The sequence below is a fragment of the Asparagus officinalis genome, chromosome 7 (assembly GCF_001876935.1).
Source record: "Asparagus officinalis chromosome 7, Aspof.V1, whole genome shotgun sequence".
NCBI lineage: Eukaryota > Viridiplantae > Streptophyta > Magnoliopsida > Asparagales > Asparagaceae > Asparagus > Asparagus officinalis.
The window spans coordinates 27,022,334-27,030,730 of NC_033800.1; the positions used below are offsets into that span (position 1 = coordinate 27,022,334).

The 8,397-nt window shown below is 41.0% G+C and overlaps 1 long non-coding RNA gene across 4 annotated transcripts in view; it reads right to left on the bottom strand.

Moving 5' to 3' along the window:
* The window catches only part of LOC109848452, an 88,628-nt gene that overhangs the window by 50,184 nt on the left and 30,047 nt on the right, over window positions 1–8,397 (bottom strand). Inside the window, exon 7 of one of the 4 annotated variants that reach the window (XR_002248799.1) lies at window positions 1,161–1,777. The exons of the other annotated variants lie outside the window; for them this stretch is intronic. This is a non-coding gene — a long non-coding RNA (uncharacterized LOC109848452). Of the gene's footprint in view, window positions 1–1,160; window positions 1,778–8,397 lie in introns of those variants that run through there. 4 annotated transcript variants of the gene reach the window in all.

Consider the following 8,397-nt stretch of genomic DNA (forward strand, 5'->3'; position numbering starts at 1 on the left):
TAAAAACATTAAAAAATATCATTACATAAAGGTACCAGAAATATAAAGGTTCATTAAATAAAGAAAGATAGCAAATTTTAACAAATGAAACATGAATCACAAAAATGAATCATTAACCAATGTAAATTAACAAGAAATGAACAAACATAACAACAATCAAATAAAGATAACAAGACTCCCTTTCTTTTTCCCCTTTCGCAACTATCATCTCTCCTCCATTGACCACTCCTTTGCCGCTTCCTACCACTTCTCCATTGAACTCTCCTCCCTTCTCGTCTATTGGCTCGTCACCAAGCTCTCCATCGTCACCTTCAACCACCTCCCTTCGGATCTTGTCATCACCCCACTCTGATTGGGTCTGATTAATGCGAGAGGAGGCTAGAAGTGGAAGCAAGAAGCAAAATTTAAGGGTGAAATGAGGTTATGGGTTCATGAGAAGGATAATAAATATTGACCCGCCTAGATATGACACTATTTCTAGTTAATTTTTTAACACGGGCTTATGAGAGGATTGTTATCAAGCTCGTAAGCATCAAGATCACATGTTGGATCATTGCCAACGGATCCTCATATAGCATGATTCAAACTCCAACCTTGCTTCGCTAGCTCCGAAAAGACAACGACAACATATGCCAAGAGAGCGAAAGAATGCCTTTACCTTTTTTGGTAAAAAAAGAATAGTAATAGATGCCGAGATAACAAATGGTTGTTCTCTGCCCAATACTACTACTCCCACTAGGGGAAATTCCCACCTTTCTATGGTATCACTTAGAATGTGAAACGCTCTTACTCACATGCCAATATATCCAAAAAATCTCCATGCCTTGTGAATATTTAGCTAAAGGACAGTTAATATGATGCGGGCATCTAGACACATGCACGGGATTTTTGACATGTTTATCAGCGTAGGAGACGTCGTATTTCAGCTTTGCATCAGATCCCTGCTATGTGGTTTTAGTTAAGATGGAGTCGAATATGTATTTCCAGTTGTTTTCTTTTAAAAAGAGATGTAGTTTAGTTTTGCTTAATAAGAGCTTTATTTTTAGTCCCACATCGGATGTGGAGAGAGATGGAACATTCTGTAAGCCTATATAAAGGCGAGTTAGTTTGTAAGCAAGGCAATGAATTATTGAAGAAATAAAATCCCCCCTTTACAAATTTGGTGTGTGAAACCTAAATATTATTAAATCTAGGTGTGTGAAACCCTAGTTTTCTTATCCCGCTGCAATCCAAACCCCACTTCCATTCAAATCCAACCATTCAATACCCTAGAAATACATCCCAACCACCCATTTACTCTCAAACACATCACAACCTTTCATTATAAAAAATTTAGAGAGAAGAAACCCTATATTTTTGTTGCCGTCAATCCCACCAGCCCCAAACCCGTCTCCCCCTCCCTTCCCTAAACAGCGCCATCTTCCCCTTCTCCTCCACTACAAGAGCCGACATCTCCTCCATTGAACTCCTCTTCCATAAGCCACCGAATCCCCCCTCCCTTGCTATCCTCCACTGCGAGTAGCCATCAGCCCATACGCCAGCAGTCATACCAGCTTGCACCGGACCCACCCTCATCTCTCGCCGACGACGCCCTGCTCCTCCTTCAACACCATCATGATGACACCTCCTCCTCAACGATGATCGCCAACCGCCAGCCCTTCCTTCTAGCCGAGCTCACCAGATCAGCTCTTCCTCCAGCAGATCCTAGCCGAACGGACCAGATCCGCTCGTCTTCCATCAGGTCCTAGCCGAGCCCTCTACACCAAACCCGATCCCTCTGCACAACAAAAGTAGTACAAGTGAATTCAAACCACAGATTCTATCAGGTAATCTTCACTTTCAACTATTAGAATATTGTTGGTTTCATCGTTTAAATTACATATCTAATTTATTATCAATTATTTGTTGCTCCACTTACAATTGGTGAGATGTGTGATCTGTTGACTCTATATTTTACTGAATTTTGATATTGAGATTTGAACAATACCATCGTAACTTGAATTGCGTTTAATTTCAATAAGATTCAACTGGTCTAGAACTATACTTGTAATTTAATTCAATATTAAGGAATTTTGAATCTTTTTCCTACACGATCGTGATTTAGTTGGTGAAACATCGTGAAACTTCAATTAGATTGATGATCTCCTGAAAACACGCACATTGTTTCACATCATTTTGGTATCAGAGCACGATTAGGTAGGAAATTGCATCAAATTTTAGTTTGCATTTATTATTCTGACTACAATTGCATTATTCAAAATAAAAAACTGCATCATTTAGTCTGTTTGGACGTGATTAGTGCATGCCACTCCGTAGTGATCAACCTTATTTATTAGGAGAGTCTAGCAGTCGGACAATTTTAGAATGGATTCCAACACGTTCCCCATAGCCGACCTCATAAATCAACTCAACTCTTTAACCCAAGCCGTGAACGAAGTTTGTCAATCTCAACGAGAAGATCGCGAGAGATTGCATGAGAGATTGCAGAGGTTAGAAACACGTGGGACGCAAACAACAAACACAATGAAGAGCATGTGCCGATCAGAACCTACCAAAGACGTAATGCTCAAGACCCTGATGAACGATACCTAAAGAGCATTAAGCTGGACGTTCTCACTTTTGATGGTCGTTCGGAGCCTAAAGATTTCTTGGAATGGATCCGACAAGTGGACGATTACTTCAACTGGTATCCACTTTCCGAAGAGAGGAGAGTCAAATTTGTGGCAATGAAGCTAACGGGTCAAGCTAGCCAATACTAGGCTAACCTGGAAATGATGAGAGAAGCTCGCCAAATAGGTCCCATCAACACATGAGCGGTTATGAAAGACATGCTCGAAGAGAAGTACGTACCTGTCTCTTACCACGATCACCTTCTCGACGACTGGAACCGATTTACACAAGGTAATAAATCCACTAAGGATTATGTTACTCAATTTGAAGAGTTACAAATTCAATGTAATGCTTTGAACACTGAGAATCCACACCAAACTCTCTCTCGATTTAGAGCCGGACTTCGAGAAGATTTGCGATATAAACTCTTGATTCGAGGAATTTCTGAGCTTGAGAAAGCATATGCCGTAGTTCAGGACTTAGATACTACGAGGTCTAGCTCCACTTTCAAGAATTCCGTACAAGGGCACAAACATACTTCGAGTCAATATCCAACTCGATTTCAAACTCAAACATCATCAAAGAAGACCGACACCACGAGTGAGAGTAAAGAACGGGATAACAAAGGCAAGGGCGTTGAAAGGAATTTCTCAAAGATTAGTTCCACTACCAAATGTTACAAATGCCAAGGGTATAGACATGTGGCCGCTAACTGTCCAAGTCCAGTTAAAATCGCCATTGTCAACGGAGAGCCTGTAGAAGAATTAGAGTCAAAGACAGATGAATTCGTCTATCATGTGGAAGAAGAGGATTTCGATTCAAGTGAGGAATTTGATGAGAATGATATTAGTCTTAGTTACATTCGATCAATACCGTCAAGTCAACTAGTAGTCGTTAGATGTGCCTTGTCCCAACCAAAGGATAAAGATGATTGGAGATGAACAAACATGTTCCACACATTCACAAAGATTGGAGGAAAATCATGTAAAGTTATTGTGGACAGTTAAAGCTGTATCAATGCAATATCGTCTACGGAACTCGTAAAGTTTGGTCTGAAAGTTGTACCCCATCCGCACCCTTATAGAGTCACATGGATTGATTCTACCGCACTAGACGTCAAACAAAGATGCATTGTGCCGATAGACTTTAATCTCTACAAGGATAAGATTTGGTGTGACGTTGTGGCCATGGATGTGGGTCATGTCATCCTTAGGAGACCATGACTGTACGATAATGATGTAACTATCTACGGTCGGTCAAACACGTGTCATTTTGAACATAAAGGAAAGAAGATCAAGTTACTCCCTAGTGCACCTAAGGCTAAACAACTCGAACAAAAACCAGTTGCAATAAAGAAAAATAAGGGTGTTAGCTTGATCACGACAAAAAAGATCCGTCAAGAGTTTGAAAGGGGAGTCCCAGTTATGATACTCATAGCCAGGAAGGTCACTAAGGAAATTAGCACCTCCCTTCCTCCTAAAGTCGCTCCTGTGATCACGGAATTTACTAATGTCTTCCCTGAAGATCTCCTAGATAAATTACCACCGATGCGTGAAATTCAACACGCTATTGATCTGGTCCCTGGAACGAGTCTTCTCAACTTGCCGCATTATAGGATGAATCCTACTGAACATGCTGAACACAAGAGGCAAGTTGATATATTGCTAATAACAGGTTTTATCCAAGAGAGCATGGGTCCTAGCGCGGTTCCCACGTTGCTGACACCAAAGAAAGATGGATCGTGGCGTATGTGCATGGATAGCCGTGCCATCAATAAGATAACAATGAAGTATCATTTTCTAATCCCACCTTTGGATGATATGTTGGATATGATGTCTGGCGCTACTGTCTTTTCAAAGATCGATTTAAAGAGTGGCTATCACTAAATTCGCATTCGTCCTGGAGATGAATGGAAGACCACCTTCAAAACGAAGGATGGGTTGTACGAATGGAAGGTCATGTCTTTCGAATTGACCAATGCTCCGAGTACTTTCATGCGAGTGATGACATCCTCATTTACAGTCAATCTCGTGAGCAACATCTCAACCATTTACGACAAGTTTGCTCTATACTAAGAAAGGAAGAACTGTATGCGAATCCAAAGAAGTGTACCTTTCTTACCACGCAGGTTCAATTCTTAGGGTTTGTAGTTTCTGCTAAAGGTGTATCTGCAGATCCTGAGAAAGTCAAAGCGATAAATGATTGGCCCGAGCCCAAGAACATCCGTGATATGAGAAACTTTCACGGGCTCGCTACCTTTTACCGTCGGTTTATCAAGGGATTTAGCACGATCATGGCTCCAATCACCGACTGCTTGAAGACAGGCGAATTTAAGTGGTCACGCGAAGCCACCAAAGCATTTTTGGAAATCAAAGAGAGAATGGTCAATGCCCCTGTTATGTGTCTGTCCAAATTTAACAAACTCTTTGAAGTTGCATGCGATGCTTCTGGGGTTAGCATAGGTGGAGTTCTCTCTCAGGAAGATCATCCAGTCGCATATTTCAGTGAGAAGTTGAATGATACACGTCTGCGATACACCACCTATGACAAAGAATTTACGCTGTAATTCAATCACTTCGTCATTGGCGCCATTACCTGTTGCCGCAGGAATTTGTCATATACTCAGATCATGAATCCCTTCGATATATTTACTCCCAGAAAAATTTGAATTCCTATCATGCACGTTGGGTTGAATTCTTCAGGATTACACCTTCACCTTGCGACATAAAGCGTGAGTTGACAACAAGGCTGCTGATGCTCTCAGCCAACAAATCTATGTCCTGACAAAATTATCCACAGTTGTTGGTTTTGAGAGACTTAAAATGGATTATGAATCATGTTCCGACTTCGGTGAGATGTATGCAATGTTGATTGATGGGACGAATCGGGAAATTGACGGCTATATCCTTCAAGATGGATTCTTATTTCTAGGCCAAAGATTGTGCATTCCGCAGAGTCGCAGACTTCTCTGCTAGAATTTTTTGTGTGGGAATTGCATGCTGGAGGTTTAGCTGGGCACTTTAGAAATGAAAAGACCATTGAAGCCGTAGAATATCGATTCTATTGGCCTAGTTTGAAACACAATGTTACCAATTGTGTTGGGAGATGTCATATTTGCCAATTAGCCAAACAACGAAAATAAAACACTGGTTTGTACACTCCTCTGCCAGTCCATGATTGCCCATGGCAAGATCTTTAGCATGGATTTTGTGTTAGGTCTCCCGAAAGCCCTCAGAAAACATGATTCAATCCTTGTTGTGGTTGACCAATTCTCCAAGATGGCCCATTTTCTACCTTGTTCTAGAATGCGTGATGCCTCGAGTGGCCCAAATATTTTTTGATGGCATTGTCAATGTTATATTAAACGCTGGGCGCTTCTAGACGTCGAACTTGGCGCCCAGCGCTTAGTCGTCTAGGAGGACGCCTAAGCGGTTTCTGGGCATTTTTTTTCTTTCTTCATTTAAGTGGTGGTCGATGAGGTTTTGCTGAAGGTCGGAGGAGGTAGTGGATGTGTTCATATTTGGAGGTTAATGGAGTTTGGAGGACGTGTAGGCTACGACACATAAAATCAAAATCAATGCCTATAGGGTGCAATCCACGTAAGCAGACAATGCTCTCCTAAACGCTCGTAAAATCTAGGTGGGCAACCTAAATACCCCGCCTAGGCGCTAGGCGCTAGTTAGGCGGCCTAGGTATCGTCTAGGTCTAGGCGTACGCCTAAGCGGACTAGACAGAGGTTTTTTAAAACAGTGGGCATTGTCAAATTGCATGGTCTGCCAAAGACTATTGTGTCTGATAGAGATGCGAAGTTCACCAGTTGCTTTTGGAAAACTCTTTAGCATAAGTTAGGCACAAAGCTCAAATTCTCCACTACTTTTCATCCTCAAACTGACGACCAGACTGAAGTTATCAACCGGAGTCTAGGAAATCTCTTGCGTACCCTCGTTGGTGAGCATGTTGGGAACTAGGATATGAAATTGTTCATCGCTGAGTTTGCATATAATTCATCTGTTTATAGGATAATTGGTAAGAGTCCGCATGAAGTAGTGTATGGCTTTAGACCTAGGCAACCCATTGACCTCATTCCCATGGCCAATCAATATAGGTTATTAGTCTGCATCTGCATTCGCATCCCATATGCACGAATTACACAAGAAGATCAGTAATAGAATTGAAAATAACAATGTTAATTATAAATTACGAGTTGATGTAAGAAAAAGATTTAAAACTTTTAATATTGGTGATCTTGTGATGGTTCACATTCGTCCGGAACGGTTTCCTCCAAGAACTGTCAAAAAGTTGCATGCTCGTAGTGCTGGACCTTTTAAAATCTTAAAAAAATTAAATAACAATGCTTATGTTATAGATTTTCTTGAAGATTTTGGTATCAGTAATACTTTCAATGTCGAGGATTTGGCGAATATCTCCGATGGCGACGACTAAAGCCGATATCTCTGACTGGTCGTGTATCGGGAATTTGTGAGGATCAGATCAGATGCGAGATAATAGGGCGCGGATAAAATTAAGGGGAATTCCGCCTTATATCTGGGATATTAGGATGGTTTTTCTGAGGTTGTGCAACCCTTTGCTGACCTTGTTGAAGTGGATGCTGAGACTAAAGAGCCTAGGAGCTTCTCTGTGGCTATTCTGCATGCTAAGTGCAAGGAAATTATCGACATCCCTGATTTGATCTATGTTTAAGTGGGTCCTGATTTTAATCTCAGTAACCCATTAGTTGATGAGCCTTCCCCTGACATTTCTTTTAAGAGCCCATCACTTCCCCCTCTCCCGGATATTTATCTCAATCCATCAGACACAATTGATAATATTTTAGATAATGAAATTATCTCCACTAGAGTTGGTGGAACCCAGCGATATCTAATTCGTTGGAAAGAGAAATCGCCTACTGAGGATACGTGGCTCGACTGAAGTGATTTATAGCGGATTGATCCGGACCTTCTGGAGCGATATGATAGTTTTTCTACTCCTGATTCGACGGGATCGAGTTCTCTCCTACTTTAGGAGAATGATGCGGGCATCCATGCATGTGCACGAGATTTTTGACATGTTTATCAGCGCAGGAGATGCCGTATTTCAGATTCGCATCAGATCTCTGCTATGTGGTTTTAGTTAAGATGGAGTCGGGTCTATATTTCCAGTTGTTTTCTTTTAATAAGAGTTGTAGTTTAGTTTTGCTTAATAAGAGCTTTATTTTTAGTCCTACATCGGATGTGGAGAGAGATGGAATATTCTGTAAGCCTATTTAAAGGCAGGTTAGTTTGTAAGCAAGACAATGAATTATTGAAGAAATAAAATATTTGAGTTTTCTCCAAAAAGATAAAAATTCTCCCTCTACGTTTTTTAGTCCCACATTGGATGTGGAGAGAGATGAAATATTCTGTAAGCCTATTTAAAGGCAGGTTAGTTTGTAAACAAGGCAATGAATTATTGAAGAAATAAAATATTTGAGTTTTCTCCAAAAAGATGAAAATTCTCCCTCTACGTTTTGGTGTGTGAAACCCAAATATTAAATCTAGGTATGCGAAACCCTAGTTTTCTTATCCCGCTGCAATCCAAACCCCACTTCCATTCAAATCCAACCATTTAATATCCCCAGAAATACATCCCAACCACCCATTTACTCTCAAACACATCACAACCTTTCATTATTAAAAAAAAGAGAGAAGAAACCCTATTTTTCTGTTTTCGTCAATCCCACCAGCCCCAAACCCGTTTCCCCCTTCCTCCCCTGAATAGCACAATCTTCCCCTTCTCCTCCACCACAAG